Source organism: Mus musculus, chromosome 4 (assembly GCF_000001635.26).
Source record: "Mus musculus strain C57BL/6J chromosome 4, GRCm38.p6 C57BL/6J".
Taxonomy (NCBI): Eukaryota; Metazoa; Chordata; class Mammalia; order Rodentia; family Muridae; genus Mus; species Mus musculus.
Genome location: NC_000070.6, coordinates 131,485,714 through 131,508,900, shown reverse-complemented (window position 1 = coordinate 131,508,900; position 23,187 = coordinate 131,485,714). Strand labels below are relative to the sequence as shown.

At 50.3% G+C, this 23,187-nt stretch overlaps 1 long non-coding RNA gene across 1 annotated transcript; it reads right to left on the bottom strand.

The window, feature by feature from the left end:
- Window positions 1-5,843: 5,843 nt before the first annotated feature.
- Gm831 lies at window positions 5,844-17,591 on the bottom strand. The gene is made up of 3 exons (XR_001784457.2): window positions 17,476-17,591; window positions 16,215-16,299; window positions 5,844-8,088 (listed from the first exon to the last, which is right to left on the bottom strand). It is a non-coding gene; the product is annotated as a predicted gene 831 (long non-coding RNA).

The following is a 23,187-nucleotide window of genomic DNA, read 5'->3' as shown; positions in this document are numbered from 1 at the left end:
GCCCCGGAAGACCTACCAGGATATTTTCTGGGTCCTTCTTAGCCGGTCCCCTTCTTGCAGCTGTCTTAATTCCTGTCTTTTCCCCAAGTCTATCTCTGTCTCTGCCTTGTCATAGTCTATTTAGTGATATAGCAGAAGCCTGTATAATTTGGTACCAGTCAAACCTGAGTGGGGCTCCCAATCCAGTACCTAACTAGCTGGGTGATTTTGGATGGTAAATGACTCAGCTTTCTATGTCTCTGATTCCCCCTTTCCAATATGAAGAGAGAATAAATTCCCTAGGCTTACAGGATGCAGAACACGAGAGGATAGGAAAATGTCTGATAAAGGAAAGCACACAACATTAACTGAGATTCTGTTCACTCATATCTTTGCCTGAGTCGCAGCCTGAGAACTGTGGAGAGGGGCAAGCAGAATCTGAGACCTGCAGGGAGCTAGCCTCCCGGGGGGATGGGGAGGGCTGGTGTCAGGATGTCCCAGTATGGAAGGTCTGTGTGGATGCTGGGCGGATGGCAGGCGCAGTGGGCTGAGCTCGGGTGGGGTTTGTGGTGGAATGTTCCCAACTTCGAGTCTCTCCTCCTCCTTCCAGGAAGCCTCACTCCCCTGCACAGCTGCCATGCCACATTTCATATCAGAACATCTAGCTCTATCCAAACAAGAGGTGGCTGCAATCTAAGATGTCTACACATTCTGGGAGTTGGGGGAAATGTGGGCACACCCCCGCCTGTGTTGCCCAAAAGTCCTTTGGCTGGAGAGAGAAAGGAAACCCTAGCTGCCCAGGCCAGACGAGGGTACCAGAAACAGATGGATTCCAAAGAATGTGCCAAACCCAAACCAGGGATGGTGAGTAACATCCCTGGTCCCGCTCTCTATTCCCCAAGCCCTCAAGTAATAATCCCCTGATGCGCCTGCCTTGGGGTTGGCTTTTCACTGACAGTGATAGCTGTACAGGTAGTTGAGGTGAGCTTGAAAGCCAGGAGACAGCAACAGGGCTGTCCTCATCTCTGCAGCTGGGCATGGACTCTAAAGTACAGTGATCAACTAAAGCTCTGTGTGTGTTATGCTAATGAGGGTCAGATGCAACCCAATAGAATGGAAGGGCTTGGATAGCTTGAAGCTATGTGGGTGGGGCTCTAGGCTTCAAGCCTCCAGGATAATGAGGAGAGCCTCAGCAGAAACCCAAACACAGCGCTGGGATGGCTCCAGACCATGTCTGCCCCCTCCTTGGTGGTTCATGGTAGAAAAGGGAGTGTTGGGACCTGAGTTCAAATCTCAGCATTGTGGCGCTGGCTATACTGTTGAGTACCCTCTTTGCTCCCACATATATCTATTTGGGGTTTAAATGTGCCAGTGTGCAGGCACTCTGAAGCAACTGTGTGACTGGCACTTTCTGCTACTACTGCTCTGGCCAGTTTTAGCACCTGCCCTGTAGGGTGCGCAAGCTGCGGGTCCTGCCGTGGGGTTGTGCCGCCTAGGCCTTGCTGTGGATTCAGCTTCTAGGCAGTTCCTCAGAAACCAGGTGTCAAAGAGCTCTGTAACAGCCCACCATCCTGCCGGACCACTGGGGCCTCACAGCTTTTCCATCCACAGCGAACATCTCTGAGCACAAGCTTCTTCCAAGTCCCTGGATGCAAACAGGTGGTGTCTTCTTGTACGCACGCGTGCGGCTATTTGCAAATGCATTTGTGTCAGTGTGTGCACACATGTGGGCATGTAAGTGGAAACCAGAGGTAGACATTGGTGTCTTCTATCACCCTATTTTGGAGACAGGGTCTCTCCCTGAACCTGGACCTCACCGATTCAGCGAGGTTGGCTGGTCCCTGAGCCCTGGGGAATTACCTGTGTCTGCCTCCCCTGGGGGGATTATAAAGGCATGCAACCACAGCTGGCTTTTTACACAGGGGCTAGGGATTGAAATTGGGTCCTCTCCAAACCAAGCCCTCTCCTGAGCCCCCTTGAGCAACTGGCCTTTCTGCAATGAGGGTCTTTCTACCTATAATTGCCTTCCACAGAGCTGTGCCCAAGAATGGCTGGCTCACACCACTGACCAGCAGCAATTATTTCCTTCCTGTTTAGTCTCTCTGCTAATTATACATCACTGAGAGGCACAGACTGACCCTGAAGCTCTGGGTGATAATGGGATTAGAGTCGATGGCTTCTAGCAATACTCTGAGGGTAGCAGGTGGAAGAGGAGTTTAGGCAGGCAGCAGAGGGCCTGAGTTTCCAGCCATGCTCCCTGGCTGTGCGACGTGGGCATGTTATATCTCCCTCTCTGGGCCTTTGGGTATTTATCCGTCTGTTTCAACCACCTCTGGGCTGGGTTCCCAGCCTCCACCGCATCTCCCATTTTGAACAGGCAGCGGAACACATGTGCAGCACTGATATTTGCTACAGACCGAGCTGACAAAGTGACCTTTCAAGAGGGAGGATTCTGCCACCTCATTATACGGTCTCCAACCTTTGCTCAGGCTTCGAGCATCCTGTTTATTCTCCTGTCTTCTCATGAATTTCTCCTTCTGCTTAGGATAAGAAAAACACCTGAGACAGAAAGCAAGAAGAAAAAGAAGGATCCGTCAACTTATAAAAACCCCAATTCTTCCTGAGCCCATCCGTGGTCTGGCATGCTTAGGTAATCATGGAAGAAGAGACTAGGTCTTTGGGATCCATTTTGAACTTTTTAAAACTATCTTACTACATTTTGTTTGTTTATTTACTTATTTATTTTGTGTGTGGGGTGTGGTATAAACACATTCCATGACACACTAGAGATCAGGGGACAACTTTAGGAGTCCACTCTTTTCTTCCTTCATGCATGTTTGCTATCCCGCTGATTAAAGACTCGGGGTACACTGGAGGGATAGTCAGCATTCAACACCCCTGGTGCCCTGGGCACAAACAGGGGTTCACATTTCCTCTTGGGGTATACAAGAGAAAAGCAGGAGACTGCCACGGCTCTAGACATGAGGCATGAGAGGTCTCTGGAGACAAAGGCTGTATGTCATTAGGTTCATAAGTGCTGTGTTGCCCAGTTGTATGTCAACTTGACACACAGAGTTATCTGAAAGGTGGGAACCTTAATTGAGAAAATGCCTCCATAAGATCCAGCTATAAGGCATTTTCTTAATTAGTGGTTATGTTGGAGAGCCCAGCCCATTGTGGGTGTGGCCGTCCCTGGATTGGTGGTCCTGGGTTCTATAAGAAAGCAGACTATGAAGAGCAAACCATGAGGAGCAAGCCACTGAGCAGCATCCCTCCATGGTCTCTGTACCAGCTCCTATCTCTGTACCAGGTTCCTGCCCTGACTGGGTTCCTGCCCTATTTTAGTCAAAATTCTATTGCTGTAAAGAGACACCATGACCAAGGCTATTCTTATAAAGGACAACATTTAATTGGGGCCGGCTTACAGGTTCAGAGGTTCAGTCCATTGTCATCATGTCAGGAAGCATGCTGACATGCAGACATGGCACTAGAACAGCAGGCAGCAGGAAGAGAACATGACACTGGGCCTGGCTTGAGCATCTGAAACCCCAAAGCCCACCTCTAGTGACACACTTCCTCCAATAAGGCTACACCCACTCCAACTAGGCTATGCCTACTAATAGTGCCACGCTATGAGCCTATGGGGACCATTTTTATGCCCTGACTTCCTTTGGTGATGAACAGCAGTATGGAAGTGTAAGCCAAATAAACCTTTCCTCCCCAACTTGCTTTTTGGTCATGGTGTTCATTGCAGCAATAGAAACCCCAGGACAGATGGGAGAGAGGGCTCACCTGCCACCAAAGCAAAATTCTGCCTCTGTCTCTAGACCTAAGTGCCAGTCTATCAGGGACAGTGTAGGAAACTCTCTGCCTGTTCCTGGTGGAGGTGCTGTTCATACAGAGATCTGGAAGGTGTCCTCACCCTGGCCTCTTATAAGAGGGTCTTAATGGTCACACTGTCTGCTTCCAAACACAAGGACATAAGGTTGGTTCGTGGAGTTCCCTAAAAGACCATCAACAGGCATGGAGGAGGTTGCAGGTAAGGCCAGGCAAGGGGAGAAGAGAGGAGGGAGTGCCCAGTGGCTCAGGTCTGCACCAGGAAAGCACACATCAGGCAGTGGGTGGGATGCCTCACCTCCCAGAACCCAGATAGGGGAGTCCACTGCGAGGGCCTGGGATGGGCAGCTGATGGCTATCTCTGTCCCAGATACTCCTTACACCTTAGGAGGTGAGAAGCCGGGGCCCCAGTACCAGCAGACCTCCATGCTTCAGGCCTTTATACTCCTGCTTCTTCTGTTCAGTTCCTGCTCAGCAGGTCGCCAAGCACAGCCCTTACCACACAGTGTACCGTCTTCCAGTGCTCACCTGTTCCTGTTCCTCTGCCAATGAGCTCTACCATGGCAGGGGCAGGAGATATCCACTGGTCACAGCTAGGAAGATTCATTTTCCTTTTGGGGGGTGATGATGCATGTGTCCCAGGGCTTCTTGTTGCTTTATCTGCATCGGGGAGGGATGGTTGGGTAGATTTCCCTGGGATGGGATCCTGGGAGTAAAGAAAGAAGGCACCTGGAGCAGGCAGAGCCCTGAGCCACAGCAGCAGGAGTGAGCCTATGGCTTTTGTTCCCCTGAGAATCTCGGGCCACTCATCTGGGCTGGCATGAAGCCCCTACTATGTGATCCAATAGGCATTGTCAATGGAGTTCTTGCTGTTATTGGAGGCTGCAGAGAAGCTAAACCAAGCCACCAGGAGCCCTGGGAAGGAGGCCCGAGCATGGGAGGAAGGAAGTTCTATATATCTGCAACTAAGTTCAGAATCTTCAAATCTAAAACTTGGAGTTACATAATGATAGGCCTGGAGCTGGGCTGGTCTCCAGAGGAAGCTGGCTGCCTTCTCCTGTGGCTCTCCTGCTCTTCCCGGGCTCCTCACCTGCTCTTCTTACTTATAACTCACAGTCTGTGTGTATATGTATGTATACACGTGTGTATATGTGTGTATGTATGTGTATGCATGAGTGTATGTATACATGTGTGTGTATATATACCTGTGTGTACATGTGTATATGCATTTGTGTGCATGTATACATGTGCATATATATGTGTGCATATGTATGTACATATATGTTTATATATACACCTGTATGTACATATATATGTGTATATGTATATATGTGTATGCATATGTGTGTGCGTGTGTGTGTGTGTGTGTGTGTGTGTGTGTGTGTGTGTGTACAAAGGCACATTTTGTAAGTGCCAGTGGAAACCCTGGTGTCTTCTTCAGTCACTCTGCACTTTTTTTTTTTTTTTACTTATTCACTTTACATCCTGCTCACTGTCCTCTCCCAGGCACCCCTTCCCACAATCTTTCCCCTTCTCCCCCTCCCTTCTTCTCTGAGTGCGTGGGGGTCCCCTGGGTATCCTCCCACCCTGGCACTTCAAGTTTCTGCAAGACTAAGTGCATCCTCTCCCATTGAGCCAGACAAGGCAGCTGGAAGAATATATCCCATTTATAGGCAACAACTTTTGGGATAACCCTGGCTCCAGTTGTTCAGATCCCACATGGAGACCAAGCTGCACATCTGCTACATATGTGCGGGGAGGCCTAGGTCCAGCCCGTGTTTGTTCTTTGGTTGGTGGTCAGACTCTGAGAATCCCAAGGATCCAGGTTAGTTGTCTCTGCTGGTCTTCCTATGGAGTTCCTACCTCCTTTGGGGCCCACAATCCTTCCTCTGATTCTTCCATAAGAGTCCCCAAGCTCCATCCACTGCTTGGCTGTGGGTGTCTGCATCTGTCTGAGTCATCTGCTGGATGAAGCCTCTCAGAGGACAGCCATGGTCCTGTCTGCAAGCATAACAGAGCATCATTAACAGTGCCAGGGATTGGTGCTTGCCCATGGGATGGGTCTGTGGTTGGGCCTGCTATTAGATGGCTATCCCCTCAGTCTCTCTGTACTTTATACTTTGATTCAGGATCTCTCACTGGCCCGGAGCCCACAGATTCAGCTAGATCAACCAGCATGTGCCTCTACATTCAGGCTTCCCTTGGCTTCTGTGGATGGATTTCAGGTTCTCCTACTGGAGAGCGTGCACTTTCCTGATTGGACCACCCCAACCTCAAACAAGGCCTTTTGCTTCCCCACCAGGGAATTGAACTCTAGTCTCCCACCTGACAAGCTGGGATGCTCAAAACTGCACGAATGAAGAAAATCTCCATGATTACACATATGCTCAACTCTGCGTGCACTGGTAAGCTTCTTGAAGTACTTCTGTAGCTGGAGGTGTCAGGTGACCCTCAGCTTCCCACAGAGCTGTACTGAGGAAGGGTTAGGGACAGAGTGGGGAAAAATACCTGTCACACCCCTAACTCCACTGCACTGTGTGGCAAGGGGGGTTCCATGCCTAAAACTGCCTTCTGGGAACTCTCTTGGGTGGGGAATCCCACAGAGGGAGTGAAGCAGGTTCTAGACGTCCCAACTTGCTGTAGGACATGGTGAAATTTCTATACCTCAGAGCCTCAGTTTTCCCACTTAAACAGTGAGGTAACTGATGTAGCTTGGTGCTCCCGAATGCCAGCCGGTAGAGCTTTTCTTTCATTGATGAGAGGGAACGGCAGGGATGAGAGTCACTTTCCCTTCATGTCTTGATTTCTTTAACTACGTCAGTGACAGGATACTAGGACAAAAGCAACCAAGCAAGAAAGGGCCTACCTGTTAGTACTGGTTTGAATAAGATGTCCTCCACAGAGTTTGGGGAAGCTTAGGAGGTGTGGCCTTGTTGGAAGTAGTAAGTAATTAGGGGCAGGCTCCAAGAGTTTATGCCCCCCGCCTCCAGCTTGTGTTCTCTGCTTCCTGCTCTTGGTTTGGATGTGAGGCCCTGCTTCCAGCTCCAGCTGCCACATCTCTGCTCCCGTCATCATCGACTCATCTCTCTGGAATCATAAGCCTTGAAAATGATGTTACATCACAGCGACAGACAGTAACTAATGCACAGCTCCAAGGAACAATCTGTCACCATGGGGGAAGTCAAGGCAGCAGAGGTCCAAGCAGCTGGTGACATCGCATCCACAATCAGGCAGCAGGGGAATGAGTACATGTGGCTGCCTACTAACTTTCTCCATTTATGCAGTCCAGGATCCCACCCACGGTTAAGACGTTATCTTCCCAGATCAATTAATATAAGCAAGGTGTGCCAGAGGCCTGTCTCTCAGCTGATTCTAGACCCTGTCTCAGTTACCACCACATTTAATAGACAGATGTCTTTCCCCTGGATACCTGCAAGAGCTTGCTTCCAGGGTCCTCCACAGGCACTGAGATCTTGGGGTGCACAGGGAAGGAGGACCTGGCGAGGGAGGAAGGGAATTCCATGTATCTTGAGCTAGGTCTAGATGTTTTCAGATCTGAAACTTCAAGGAATGCAGTGACAGGTCTGTAGCTGGGCTAGCCTCCAGATCTGTAGCTGGGCTAGCCTCCAGAGTCTCCCACAGCTTTTCTTATTCTTGGATGAGGGACTCGTGAGGATGGAGGCTGATGGTATATAATATAGCACTTTACAAAGACGGGACATCAGGCAGTGAAGAGAGATGGGGAACAAATGAAGTGCACCCACAGCTGCCCTGGCATGCAGCCCAAAATTTCCAGTCCATGGGGCTGGGAAGAACACTGCTCTCCAAGCCCAGCAAGGCCTGGAGGTCGGCTGACAAAGCTGACATTTCAGGAGACCAAGATATCTGGAATCCTCAGCCCACAGCACCAGAGAAGAGCGCTGTGTGGAGACAGAACTCTGAATCCGTGGAAGGGAAAGATGAACCAGACTGCTCCTGTCTCAAGTATGAAATTCTTAAGGCAGAGCTTCAGTAGAGCTGAGTGCTTCCAAGGAGCTTAGCTGTGTCCCAGAACGGAGCCCGCAAATAGGCAGCTAGCAAAACAAAACACCCAACACTCAACAAGGTAAAATTCATCATCTCTGGTGACGACGGCTGGAGAGGCTGGTGCAGCTGATCAGGGATAGCCGGTTTCAGAGCAAACAGTATCATCTGAGGTAGGGAGGACTATGATGCCAATGTGTCCAGGGATATCACAATCCTGCCTGTACACATATCCCAGTGACCTAAGACCTGAGAGAAGAAATACACAAAACCACACTTACCACAGGAGATGGGAACACCCCTCCCTCAGTCACCGGTGGAACAAGTGAGAGGGAAGCCCTGCAACCGAGATGTTGCTGTCTTAAAATACCCGAACAGAGCATCTTACAGGAGAAAGGGCCTATGTTGACTTACAGTTCAATACAGACAGACCACCATGGCAGAGATGCCAAGACATCAGGAACCTGAAGCAAATCGTTAGATGTGCTAATATTGACCTGCACAGATCATTAGAAGTGCTTCTGTAAGCAATGTAATCTACCTGTCTGTCTGTATACCTGTCTGTCCATCCATCTATCCATCTATATATCTATCCATTCATCTGTGTATGATAGCCACATAGCATCCATCACCAGGAACAGAGAGCAATGTATGCATGTCAGAACCCTTCTATGCAATCCAGAATCCTAGCCAGGGAATGACTCCACCCATAGTGGGCAGGTCTTCCCATCTCTCTTAAGGTAACCAAGATAACGCCCTACATAAAAAGTCCAAACTTTTCTCTCCCAGATGATTCTAGCTTCTGCCAAGGCAGCAGTTAACACTGACCATTGCAAATATCATACAGGATGAAGGAGGCTCAGCCCTCAGCACCATCAGTTTGACATTTATGGAACATTCCTCTCAGTGGCAGAGCTCAGTGTAGACAAGATGGACCATATCTCAACGAGTCTAAAAAAAGTCAACTTGGAGAAAGGATCTGACTATGGCAGAATGGAATTATAAATCACTAAGAGAAAGATCTCTAAAAAAACAAATTTCAACATGTTTAGAAACTTAAGCAGCAGGCGTCTAAATTACCCATGTGTTACTGAGTAAATCAAAGGGGGAATTAAAAAGTATTTCCAACAGAAAGAAAATGAGAACAACACATCAAAATTAGTAGAGAGTTGCTAAAGTGATTCTTAGGGGACATGTGGAATACTAAAGCCCACATTAGAAAAGAAGGCACGTCTCAGATCAGTGACCTGAGCTGTCACCCAAAGACACCAGAATATGAAGGGGGAAAATCCCAAGCAGGGAGCAGGAATGAAGAGATTGTCCGAGTAGAAGTCAGGAGAGAAGCGGTGGAGAAACCAGGGAAGGTTAGCACAGCCCAGGAGCCCCCTGCATGAACAGAGGTGGCACTGAGGAGAAGACACAGGCATCTGCATCAGGAATGATGGAGGGGACATTTCAGAGTCTGCACGGGTCATTAGAAGTGCTTTTGTAAGCAAGATTATCTATCTATTCATCCATTCATCTATCTGTGTATGTATGTGTGTCTATCTATCTACCTATCTATCTACCTACCTACCTATCTATCTATCTATCTATCTACCCACCTATCTGTGTATGTGTAATCTATCCATACACCCATCGGTGTATGGATATGTATGTGTGTGTATGTATGCATGTATGTGTGTGTATCTATCCATCTGTGTATGTGTTAATATGTATATGTATGTATGTATGTATGTATCCACCCATCTATCTGTGTAATGTTTGTGTATGTATGTATGTATGTATGTTTGTATCTATCATCTGTCTATTGTTTGATTGATCAATCTGTCTGTCTGCATATCTATCTATCTGTCTGTCTATCTATCTATCATCTGTCTATTGATTGATTGATCAATCTGTCTGTCTACATATCTATCTATCTATCTATCTATCTATCTATCTATCTATCCATCATCTATCTTCTGTCTACCTATCCATGTATCAAACATAGCTTCTGTTAATCATCTGCCTTCTATCAGTCATCTATCAATTGGTATATCATGTATCTTCTATCTACTTCCTGTCTATCCAGAAGTCACTTGAGTATTGAATCTTTACTCCGGGCTTCGGATGGTACTTTGTTGTTTAAATCATTTCAGGCTTGGCCAGCGAGAGCTCTCTTGTTTAGTTCACTTTTGGTGTGGCAGCCTCACCATTGTGATTTTTATTTACTGGGGGCTGCATATCCTTGTCTCCTGACATTATAGGATGCTCACCCTGGGGATGCCCAGCCCCATCTTAGCACCTCATATTTCCTATTGGAAAATGGTATTTGCATCAAGGTTTGAGTACCAGCTCTGCTCTTAGCTACTCTTAGCTTTCAGGTCCCCTCAGCTCACAGAGTGAGACACTAACCTCTTCATGTACTCATGCAGGTGTTTCTGTATGTAGACAAGCATTCACATCCGTGCTCAGCTAACCACAGATGTGTCCACTAATCCATCATTGACCGCATGGATCCTTCTAGCCTTCTGTTCTTGCTCATCTGGGACTTCCCACACCAGCAGAGAGCAAATAGTCCTCCCTTCTCCCTTACCCCCATGCACTTCATTGTTATTCTGGGTGTGCAGTGCAGTGATTCCAAAGGCACCCCACAAATGAAAACAGGGCTCATAAGTTTGTGATCAGAGGTGAACAGGTCACTCCTGTGTCTCCCTGCTTTTGTGAGACTGCTACGTTCACCTGTGATACCCAGCTTACCTTGGGAACGTCCAGCCTCATCCTAACATCTCATAGTTCCTATTGGAAAATGGTGTTTGAACCAAGGTTTGCCAGATGTGCTCTCAGGTACCAGGGCACTGCTGCTTTCCAGTCCTCTCAGCTCAGAGTCACTACCAGCATACATTCCTCTTGGGGACCTTTGATATTGATCGTATTTTTAATCTATATGTATACCCATATTAAGGTTCTTTTTTTTCTTCTGGAAAATTCCAAGGATTTTAACAAATGCATGACACCATTCACCCACCATTGTGGTTTATGCAGTAGTTTTGCTATGCAGACTTTTGTAGAGTAACCCCTCTTCAACCTTCCTACTTCCCATGTACCTGGCAACCACTGGTCCATTCAACATCAATGGTTTCACCTTCTTTCTGAATTCCACAGAAATATAATGTTTGCAAAAGGCCTCCTTTCGCTTCACATAGTCACGTGGGAGTCAATCCACTTTTGCTAACTTGCTGGCTCACTCCTTCTGATTATAATATTCCAGTGGGTGGGCATACCACAATTTCTCCATTCACCTATTGCATTCTTGGGTTGTTTTCTCCTCTTAGCAAATTCTGAATGGAGCCCACACCAGCATCCATGTGCAGGTTCTTTGAGGCTCAGAACCATTCACAGCACTTGGGTGGGACATACACACTTGGGGGACCTGGCTGCTGGATTGTTTGGTAAGACTATGATTAACTCCGTGAGAAACTGCCAACTCACCTTCAAAGTGGCTCTCTGCCACTTCACACTCAGAGCTGCTGAGAACAGGAGTCTGAGCAAGTTAAATAAGGAAATAAACAAATTATTGATGGAGAGACATGAGAACATCTAGATGCCTAGCTTCCTGAGTCTCTGACCTCAGCAGCCAACAGCCTGATATAAGGCCTCTGACTGTCATGAGAATCCTGGTTCTGAGTTGTGCCTTCCCGTCTTGGAGGCTGAGCTTTTTAGGGACACTTCTCTCCCTGCGGGCCCTCCATCTTGTCACCCCGACCTGTTGCTGTCACCTGGGATGAGGGTGGAGGGGCTGCTCAGTTCCAACTGCTCCTCCTTCCCTGTTTCTTGTTCCCTGTAACAAACAGCTTCACTTTAAAAGCCATCTGGGAGGATGGATGGCCCAGGCGCATTTTGTGGAATAAGTTTTCAGGGCAAAGAGCCAAGAAATTAAAGACTCAGCACTTAGGACTCCAGTCTCATTAGGCCCCGTAATTCTGACTGTGGGGATTGTATATCCGAGTTAGTTACTCCCCCCACCCCCCACTGCCTGATGTGAGCTTGTTCTCATTCTTCCAGAGGCCTGGTCCTGATGCTTCAGGCTGCTTCCCTCCGTCAATACCTACCCTCACCCATCTTACTCTAGGGTTTTCTGGCGCAATCTCTGCTCCACCTCAGTGGGAAAGCCACAGTGGGCCAGTGGAAGGCCTGGCTTTTGAGGTATCTCCCAAGGTTTACTTGGAACTAATGGGTGTATGCTTTGTGCAGGAGAGATGTGTCCAAAGTCGAGACAGATAGGTGGCTCTGGGGAGGGGTGACGAGCCCCCCCATCTTTGGGGGTGCATGCACAGGACAGGTGAGTGCTCTGCAGGGACTCTGAGAGACCTGGGCGGGGTCCAGGCTTTCAGGCCTGAGGGGTGTATGACCTCAGCAGCTCATTTGCCTTCACGGAAACTCAGTTTCTTCATCTGGAAAATCAGGCAAGACTGATCATCCCTACTTCTTGGGGTTGTCATGGAGATGTGCAGAGGAGTAAGCAAGGGGTGTATTGTTAAGTCTCGGGGAGGGAGGGAGAGCAGGCTGGGTTGTAACACCTTTGAGCAATCTGAGATTCAAAATTGATGTCATTTATAAACCCGGGAACTGAGAGTCAATGATTCAATTATTCTAAGATTCCGCTAGAATCTGAAGCTTTAAGGAATTACCTTAGATATTGTTATTCTTACCCGAGCTCCCTGGAAGCCCAAGGCTATGGATTTTGAGATCACATCCTAAACCCGTCCCTCAGTCGTCAGTCAGTGACATTAGCCCAGCCACAGGCTCTGTGGGTGCTTTCCTTTCCGGCCCTTTCCATTCAGATCCCCACCCCCCCACCCCCCCACCCCCCCACCCCCACCCCCATCTTTGCCTCGATACCTCTCCAAGTCCCCCCTTCTCATTCCAATCTTCCCACTTTGCAATTTGTTCTGAGAACCAGTCCCCAGTGGCGTTCCGGAGGTGTGACCTCTGTCTTCTCCAAGTCTCGTCCTCCCAACTGGGCCCTGCTTTTGCCCACTGAGATGGTCCACTTTCAAGGCTATCGTCAACCACTGACCTTCCAAGAGGGGGCTCTGACCTCCTGCCTGAATCAGGGCCCTCCCTCTATCTCCGCATTCCCACAAAAGTGACTGGATGTGGATAGCTATTATAGCACTTGCCAAAGTCACACTCAGAGTTGGAAAGGAGACCTCCAGTGGCCCTCTAAGACTGCCCCTTCCCCAGGAAAGGAAGGGGCACCAGTCTGATTTATCACAAGTGGCAGGCACTTGTGGAAGGTGAGAGCAGCCAAGCCTGTCTCTGCCTCTTGTTCTTCAACCCCCGTGGCAGGAACGGACCAACTCTGCAGACCCCCACTTTGCCCCAGTGCCTGTGCACCCCCTTTCCCTATGCAGTCCGATCCTGTCTGTGGGCTCACCATTACCCATGTGCCTGTGATCTAGCTCTCTGGGATCCCAATATGCCTGGTGTGTCCTGACTGTAGACTGCACAGAGCTGAGCTGATGGGTTGTGCTGCCTCCTGGGCCTTTGGTTAGGTACTTCTGTAGCTGCTGCCCTCTGAATGGCCACAGCCTCCCCTCTGGACAAGTGCAAAACCTTTATCTTGCCATCAGCCTGCCCCTTGGCTCCACTCCCATCTCTGCATTACCCTAGCACTCCAGATGGGCGCCTGTGGGCTCGTCTTTGCGGCCAGTCGTTTTTCTTCGCCCTCTGGAGTTTTCCCTACCCAGCTCAGACCTGGGTGATCTCTGCTCCTCTCATCTCCTCGCCTCCTGTCTCAGATCAGCCCTGCTACATTTCTGGGACTCATTTACCCCCTATGTACTTAGACCTGAACCCAGGACCTGCTTAGACCTGTGATTCAGGGACCTCGCTCTGGAATTTCTGTCTGTGTGCCCAGCCTGCTGCTGGTCCCACAGGACCTCCTCAGTTCCCAGATGCACAGCTGGAATGAGGTAGAGACAGAACATGGACCTGCAGGTTGGGGGTTTCTCATTGTGTGTGACTGTGGTTGAGCTGAGTGGAGAGAGCCAGGATGAAGGAGGCTGCCCCAGGTCAGAAGTCAGGACCCAGGAAGAGGGAAGGCTCAGCGCCAGCTCTCTCTATTCCTCACATTCCACTAGAGAGCTCTGGGCGTCCCTGGGGCAGGAGGGTAGAGCTTACTTAATTTAACACTCTGTTAGCTTGATTCATAGCTTGTACTATTGAGTCTGATGGCCTGTGGGCCCCTATCAGGCTCTGACCCAGGTCTGGGCATAGGCTGAGAAGGGTTGGATCCACCACCAGCTAGTTCCTTACAGAGGAAATATCCTAGACTCAGGGTGCTCATATTGCCTCCCACATACACACCCAGTGCCTCCCAGAGTGTTGGGGACAGTAACTACACACTGAGGTGACCTGCAGAGATCTAGGTGCCCTGACCCTGCTTCCCCATTGTCATCACCCTGTGGGTACCAAAAATACTCTCTGTTGATCATGCAGACAGCACTGCCCACACCTTTCACTGCCAAGGTGAACAGTCTGTAGGATGGGCAAGGTGGAGCTGGGGGCACTTGGTGAGGTGGTTTGTGTCTCCTGGGTCCCTGAACATGGCTGCTCCTTAGGAAGCCAAAAGACTCTGGGCTATGCAGACATGACCAACAGGGGCCACATGCCTGGTTGGAGATAGGGGATAGCTGAGGTCTCCCAAAGATCGGCAACCCACCTAAAGGTTTAGCCAAAGTTTGGGGCTTGGGGAACTAGGGGAAGCTGTAGCTGGGAGCGTGAGATCCCCTCGCCCTCCACGTGCCTCAGCTGTCTCCTGAGAGAGGTTGAGATGCTGCTAAACAGTTAATTGTCTCGCTGCTGTGACCAAATGCCAGACAAAAGCCACTTTACGAAGGAAGGGCTTATTTCTGCTCATGTTCTGAACGGAGAGGAAGGCAGTCCACAGGAGTGGAGTCAACTTCCGAGGGCATTACAAACTCAGAGGAACAGGAAGCATACAGGGACTGAGACCACCCCAGCTCAGGTGGACAGATCCATAAATACTGAATCCTGGCAGGGGATGCTACTCAGGACCAGTCTTGTGCAGCCACTGGTTTCCATAGAAACCAGAGCCCTCTGTCTGGGGCTGAGCCTCCTCCTATGCCTAGGCCTGTCACTTGGACGAGATAGACTCAAGGCTGGCTGCCCACAGGACTGCGTCCTGTTCCACACAAACCAGCCAGGGTGATGCCAGCCAGGTGGGCAGACCCACACTGGGTGAGGTGGCAGCCAGTCATGCTGACATGCATCCTCTGTCCCTTCTGGGTCTGATGGAAAGAAAGGAGGCTTTGGTGATGGACGGCAGATCCTCTTGTCTTTCTCTGAGGTCTAATGTATCATTCTTATCTCTCTGGCTGCCATGTTCCAGTTTAGTCCTTATCCTGTGGCTGACAGCAGGCCTTGTGCCCAGTGGCCAGACCTTCCTCCCCCAAAGCCTAACAAGACTGAATCCCTGTGTGCCCTGAAGCTGCTCTGTGCCGCTCTTCCTGTAGACCAGCAATCTGGAGGGGTTTGAACTGTTGATGCCTCAGTCCCGTTCATCTCCCTGGGGTACCATGACCGAATGCTGTCTCATTCCTTCGCTGTTCCCAGGTAGCAACTTCCGTACCACCTACCTCTCTCATCAGAGTCAAGGAGGGACCTCCTCACCTCTTGCTCCTTCCTGTCATATGACAAAATCTATCTCTCATCTCAAGTCTGTGGTAGTTCTATTTGCCCCAAGGATGGTCTGTGCATTCATTCATTCATGCATCCATTCTTCATGTGCCCGATAGATATTTAATAAGCCCCTGCTTAATGCCAAGTGCTGGGGACAGAACGAGACAACAGTAGAAAGGACAGGATCTAGGCTGGGTGAGCTGAGCCTCCCTGGAGGGTGACAGGGTGCAGACAGATCAGATGTTAACCTGTTTGTAACTGGGCAAAAAGCATAAGAAGACATGGAGGTATCAGGGATAGTTAATGGTGATGTCTTTGCAAAGACTTAAAGCAGGTGAAAGAGGGAGTCATGGGGGTGTGAGAGGGCAAGCACTCTAAGCAGAAGGAATGCCTGCCTGCCTGCCTGCCTGCCTGCCTGCTGCCCTGCCCTGCCGAGGCCCTGAAGCTCTCCCTGAACCCTGCAGCTCTACCTGCTTGGGCTCCTCTGCTCCTGGCTTCTATATGTGTGGTGCCAGCCTGAGGTGGACTGTTCTGGAGTGTGTGTGTATGGTGGGGGGAGACTTTTTTCCTGAAGAACTGGATAACCTGTGTATTCCCTGGGTCTTGTGAGCACCTTGTTTGGCTTGTTTATTTCTCAACCTAAAGCCACTTTATGCCCAGCACACAGTAGGTGCACAACAACTCACCTGGGGAAAAATGGACAAGATGGTCATGGAGGAAATCAGGAGGGTCTCTGTGTCTCTTTCCCCTAAGCAGAAGGAACTGAGGCTCCTGGGGAGATGGGGAAAAGCGGGCTTCATCTAAGGTTCCTGCCCTCTCACACCCTTCCTTGCCCCCTGACCCCCTCTGTCCCCTTTACCCTCTTCTCCCATTCGTCTCCCTCCTAAGCATCTTTCTTCCCCCTCCTGTTCCCCTCCTGCTTCCTCCTCCATTGTCCCTCTTCCTCCCTTCCCTCTCTTCCTCCCATCCCCTTCTTTCCCCTCCCTTTTCCTTTTCCACTCTCCCGTCTGGTCTGTCTCCCTTCCTTCCCTCTCCTTGTTTGAGAGCGCACCTTGCATAATCAGAGCTAGCAATTACACTCCCAGCTCTGGTTCTGGCTTCATAGACTCTGGGCTGGGAGGAGAGAGGCCGTTTCATATTTAATCAGTATTAGTTCTGGAATGCCCTCAGGGGAGCTGGCTCACTTCAGGGTTGTGTGCTTTAATTCTCCCCGATGCTAATTAGATCAGGGAGAGAGTCTGGGCTCAGAGCAGGACTGCTATGGGGTCACTCCTAGCAAGTCAGAGAGGACCCCCCCCACCTCATCCACACACCTGTCCACCCCACCCATCCTTACACCATTAGTCCTAAGGGGCGGGATAGAGAAAGCCCAGGCCTGGGTGACTGGCAAGTCTCCTGAGGGAGGAAGGAACATGTGCAGTGTACTTGAGGGAACAGAGGGTTCTCCCCTCCCTCTCTCCCCTCCCCTGCCCCATGCACTAGTACATGTGTGTGTGTGCGTGTGTGTGTTATGTGCATACACTGCATATGTATATATGTTTATGTATGTGTGTATATGTATAAATGTGTATGTGTGCACATGTGTGTGTGTTATGTGCATATGTCTACATGTGTGTATACGTTTATGTATGTGTGTGTGCATGTATAAATGTGTGAGTATGTGTGCACACGTGTTCCCCTGGAGTTTCTTTCTTTCCTAGCTCTCCCCTGGCCTCTCAGAGCAGTTCCTCCTGGACGCCCTTGCTGTCTTGAACACACACTGGGCCACTATGTTCTCTCAGCCAGTCTCTCAGTCTCTCCGACAGTCCCAGCTGCTACCCACAATGCCAAGAATCCCAAGTCTCCAGTCCCAGGGTAGCAAATAGAGACAAGAAGGCAGCCTGGGCTTAGCGACTGTGAGTTGTGTGTTTTCTGGTCACTTTTCTTCCCCGAGCTCAGCCTTCTTACCTGTAAAAGGAGAAGATGGCAGCTCCCCTCTTTACGGAGCCACTGTGACAGTCAGGAAACTCACACATGCACTTCAACCAGTTAGAGGACTTTATCTAGGTACTCTGGGTGGATCCTACAGGAAAAAGGGCGTTCCTTTAGATATTATAATGGTTTTCAACCTGTGGGTCTCGACCTCTTTGGGGTTGCATTTTCAAATATCCTGCATATCTGATACTTAGAATATGATTCCTAACAGTAGTGGAATGACGGTTATGGAGTAGCGATGACATAATTGTTGGGCTGGGGTCATCACGATGTAAGGAACTGGGTGAAAGAGTTGCAGCACTAGGGAGGTTGAGAACCGTTAGAAGCGTGGCTGAGAGAGACACACGATCAAGGATAAGGATGATGTCAAGGGGTGAGAACAGGAGAGGGAAGTGATCCAGCCTGCTGGTTTCAAGGGTCCAGAAGCCAGCCTAGTTAGGGCAGAATGACCGAGTGAGAGGGGCCTAAAATGCAAGTGGGAAGGGTCACAGGACCGACCAATAGGCAAGAAAGTCATGTAGGACATTAGCCTATGGGGAATGGGGGCTACCCTTGGGGATAGTCAGAATGTGGCCATAGGACACCCGGATCCAGGTCCCGAAAGCCAAGCTGCAGCTGTGTCCACTCCCCTGTACATGGGGCTGGAAGGTTTGTCTGCTCCACAACCTGCATTGAAATGTAACATAGTGTCCTGAGGTTGAGAGATGAGACTCTGAAGAGTGAGTATGCTGAGCGAGCTGTATCCTCCAGGGCAGGTTCCATGCCTTGCTAGGAGGGCTTGTGGGGTGGGCTTTCTCTCTGCCCCCTACTTCTGGTCAAGTGTGGCAAGAAGACCCTCCCCAGGTGTGGCACCTTGACCCTGGGCTTATCAGTTCTGTGAGAAGATGCTGTGAACTCCTTAGCCTCAAGTGTTATATCATATGATCATATGAGGGCAAGGAAGGGTGGGAGATTCGGTCTAGACTTCCTTGTCTGCTTTCTCTCATTTCTTTTGGATCTCCCGGAACTTGTAAGAGAGTGCTCCTTGCAAAAAAAACCTACCCTAGAGTAAATCTTGACCATGCCTTGCTTTGGGCGGGGCAGTAGAGCATCTGAAATGATAAGATGAAGATGCTGTACCTCCCTCACCCTGAAGATGCCTGGCAGATAGGTGGATGCCGACCATATCAGCTGGGGTTCTAGAAATGGAAGATGGGGAGGGGCAAGCAGACACCGACTCTGCCTGGGAGAGGGGGCGTGAGTGAGGGACATTCTGGTCCAGTCTGGTCATTGTATTAGGTACTGCACTGGGCTTGCAGCCAGAGCCTCAGAGCATTTAAGGGCCCATGCAGTGTTTAAGGGCTGAAAAAATGTCCCAGGATCCAAGCTCCATCAGAAAGCTGCCACACCGAAACGGGTACATGTTCAATTAAATGTCTGCAAAATGCAACATTGTCAACTAGTCACTTTCTGCTCCGCTTGGCTCTTACACAGTTACGCAAACACAGATTTAATGTCAGATTTTCACATCTATGGTTTGATAGTAGAAGGAGTTGTTCATGGTGTGAGCTGGGCTGGGAGGGGAAAGACAGCTTGTTTAGGGGCCCACAGAGAAGACGGCATTGATGGAAAAATGGAAGATGAAAAAAACATTTGTGGAAGGAAACATACCAGCAGGACAGCTCACCAGGGCCTGGGACAGTGACATAAAGTGGGCGTGGCAGTGATGCGGTGACTTGGCTCATGGCTGTCTCTTCCCTCTTTGAGATGCTCTAGTCTGTGCTTTCTCCCCAGCAGGAAAGCCCAGTTTCTTGCTTGTCCTTCCAGGATTAGGCTTGAGGCCTGCCATCTCAGAGGCTCTGCATCCCCTGGCTGTCTTTGCTGCCGGCCTCTGCCTGGCTTCAGAAGCCCAGTCCCGCAAACTCTCCAAGCTTCAGCAGTAGAAGCCTGGAGGTTGAGGACCTCCAAGGGTAGGCAGGGAGGACTTCCCAGGCAATGCCACTGGCCAGATGCTGTATAAGCCATATGCGTTCTCTTCCCCAGTCTCTGGAGAATAAATGATGTTTCTGTCTACAGAGTTAGGACTAGAGCTTCCAGAAAGGCTGGGAGCTGGGGGAGGCCAGAGGTAATAAAGGAAGGAAGTGGGAGAGAGGTCACCAGACCATGTGGGAGGACAAACTCACACCCCAGAGCTGCCGGAGTGGATGGCTGAAAGTGGAGTAGGAGACCAGGCAGCAATCAGTGGGGCACAGGAGGCAGGAAGTGTGAAAAAACGAGCCTTGGAGTGGAAGGCTGTGTCTTCAGTCATGAAGGGCCTCATGTCAGGAGAGAGTGCAGACTGGCTTGGGTGGCCTCTGACACAGAACCTGGGAGACAGAGGGACAGGCTAAGCACAGTTATTAGGGAGGTTATTACTAGACTCCTTGTCAGAGCTTTGAGACCCGTGCACCTTGCAGCTTACCCTATGATCCCTGGAGCTGGCTCTGCACACGGCTGTGTAGCCAATCCTCCCAGGAGTCCTCTCAGGTAGCCTTTAACAGAAAAGGAAACTGAGGCACAGAAAGATTCAGCCCGGGCTCAGGGATGTCAGCTAGCGAAGTATAGAGCCAAAAGTCGGTACTGAAGTTTCTCCAACTCCTAAGTTCTCAAATCTCAGGGCCCCGAGATACCTCAGATCTTGTTTTTTTAATTCCGAATCCATAATTTAATGATGCCATAAATATGAGGTCCTGCATTACTAACGGAACATGAGGCTGGGAGCCTTCGAGTCTGTAATCTGGTGCTAAGTCTCGGGCTCTAAGACGATTGCTTTCAGATTCCCTGTGTCTAATATTTTATGGGAAACACAGGGAGTTATTTAAAGCCAAGCAGCGGGAGGTAGAACACTTCCTCCTCTCCCCAGAGCAAGCCAGCAGGTCAAGGCTATATTTCCAAGAGCCTGAGCTGTCTGTCTCCACCCCCCTGGCCCTGGAGGCGGGCTGGGGAAGCCAAAACTCTTGCTATTCTGGGCCCATTAATTTGAGTTGTCCTCAAGGAAGGTGTTAGAAACCGGTGTTTGGAGCAGCAGGCTGCTGACCCAGAGGGAGAAGGTCTGTAGGGGAACTTTCCAGAGATGGGCTGCCAGGAAGCACCTACTGCAGGCCAGCAGTCGGCAAGAGGATGTGAGGGAGCCCTGGGGGGTTGCAGCAGACGGGCCCTGCAGGATGGGCCTTGCATGAGGGAGCCTGATATCCCCTTCCACCCCAACTTCAGTCCTGGAGCGCCCTTCTGTTTTCTTCATGGCACTTAACACTGTCCAAAAATAGTCTTTCCCATCACCTCTTTCTGGCTTTCCATAGCTCATTAGCTACCACTGAGATGCTGGATTCCTGGAGGCCAAGAATGAGGATGGAACCACAATGGTAGGCATTTATTTGTCCTGGAAGCAAGGGAAGCTCCAATCGACATCTCAGCCCAGGACCAAGATGTCACCCACCTGAATTCCTCTCCTGACAATGACCAAGGGCAAGGGATGGCCTCTCTGCCTTTGTCTCTATAAAGCAGAGATGGTCACAACTCTGTTCATCTCATTTCTTTCAGCCAGCAGAAAAGGGTCTCGATTATTCCCCCACACTGTCCTGCAGGGATGCCATATCCCGGAGAACCAGTTGCCATTGTCATGCCTCCTAAGATTCCCAAAGGGGCATCAAAGCCCCTCCCAGCTTGACCCTTAAAGAGCCTAAGCTCTTCCCTGGCAGCTGCAGCCTCCCTCTTGAGAATGCCTCACTCACTGTCTCCCTGCCTAGATAGTTTTCCCAGCATCCTCTCTGTTAGCCCTGCCCCGTGGAGGGGCAGTACATTTTTTTTCTCCTTAGGCCACTGCAGCACCACCTCCACCACCACCCCCCACCCCAGTCTTCCGGTACCTTCTCTAGGTTCCTGAGATCTGACACCATCCTTGACACATCCTTCAACAATGCCCAGATAGCAAACTAACATTCCATGGGTATTTCCATCTGAGCTCCTTTTCCAAAGCCTGCCTGCACAGGGTGGGTTTCCCTGTTACACGTAGGAGTGAGATGCTTGGTTTCTGGAGACTGAGCTGACAGCCCCTCATTCGTATCTGCAGGATGGAGCCTTCCCAGGACAGCAGAGGCCTCCCATTCTTGGGCAGCTTGGGTTATTGGTTGAAGGGAAAGGCAGTATATTAAATTCCTCTGGTCTTGGTCCCAAGGGGAGCAGGTGCGGCAGGTAATGAGGTTGTCAGGGGAACAGAGGCAGCTGGCATTGATGCCTCTCAGGCAGGAAGAGGCATGGCCTCAGGCTGTGGCCAATAAGGTGGAGCCTGGGCTGTTCCAGGGCTATACTTCTCAGTCTGAGAGGCAGGAAGAAAACTGGGACTAAGCCTTGTCCCCTAGGTGGGGGACACTCTGGGCAGTACCAACTCTAGCCTGTAGGTGGCGCTGCAGGCTCTTGCAAGTGCTACTGTGCCTGTAGGCAGGGCACGGAGCTGGGAGGTGCAGGGAGGGATGGAGAGGGAGAAACGGGATGGGGGCATGGTATGGAAAAGTAGGAGATAGTGGTGGAGGAACTGTCACTGAACAGTCTGGCTCCCCCAGCCTTCAGAGTGAAACAAATTCCATGGCCCATCTTACCCTTACCTTATCTGCTGAGGACTCTCTTCCTTTCTCCCATCCCCAAACCCTCCTTTGAAGACCTGATGCCATCATCCAGGGTCCAGACCCCTCCCTGCCCAAGGGTTCTGCTGTCTAATCTGTCTAATAACCTTATACCCAGCTCCTCCGGGTCACCTTGCATCCTCAGGTCTCAGCACAGACACGCCTCCTCTATCACCACCTCTAAGACCCAAAGTCCAGGGTCAGGCCACCCAGGCTCCTGTGTCTCAGCTCTGGTCACTGGCCAGATGAGGTGCTTCTGGGGACAGGGACTTGGCCCTCTAGTGTCTTGGTGTAGCCTGCCTGGCAGGTGAGCTAGCAACAGAGGGTACCAGGCAGTGCCTGAGGAATGGGTGATAAAAATGATGAAGGGTTAAGGATGAAGATAAAGAAGAGAGCATGGACCAGGAGCCGGCAAGGATTCCTGAGCACTGGGGGAGGGGGACTGGGGTGAATGGGGGACCCCGGGCTTCCATGGGCACTTCCTTTGTTGCTGCCAGGGTGTTCAGTGGTCTGTCTGAGGCCCGCTGACTCACTGCCATGAAGCTCCTGCTTGTTGGCAAATGAGGGTTTCCTGTGTCCGCTGCTCAGAGCAAGAGGACACAGAGTTGGTGCAAGGGCCCTGGTCTCCAGGAGCGTGTACTCGAGGGAGCATGGGATGGGGTGGGGGGACTTGAGGAACCCTGGGCTTGGCTCTTGCCCTTTATTTCTCTCTATGAAGCTTTGATGTCTTTAGTCTTCCAGCCTCACACACTTAAGCTACTTACAATCACCTTTCAGACCCTAAAGCAAATTATACACAGACATACACACACACACAGACACACACACACATCCACACACATGCACAGATATATACATGTACAGACATATACATGCATAAGTAAATGCATGTATACAGACATACACATGCATGCAACACACACACACACACACACACACACACACGGGGCGGGGGGTGGGGGGTGTCAAGATATGGAGAATCTACCAGCCTCCCATCAAAATAAAGCTGTATATTTGCCCAGCTTAGGGAAGAGGTTGCCTGGCTGTG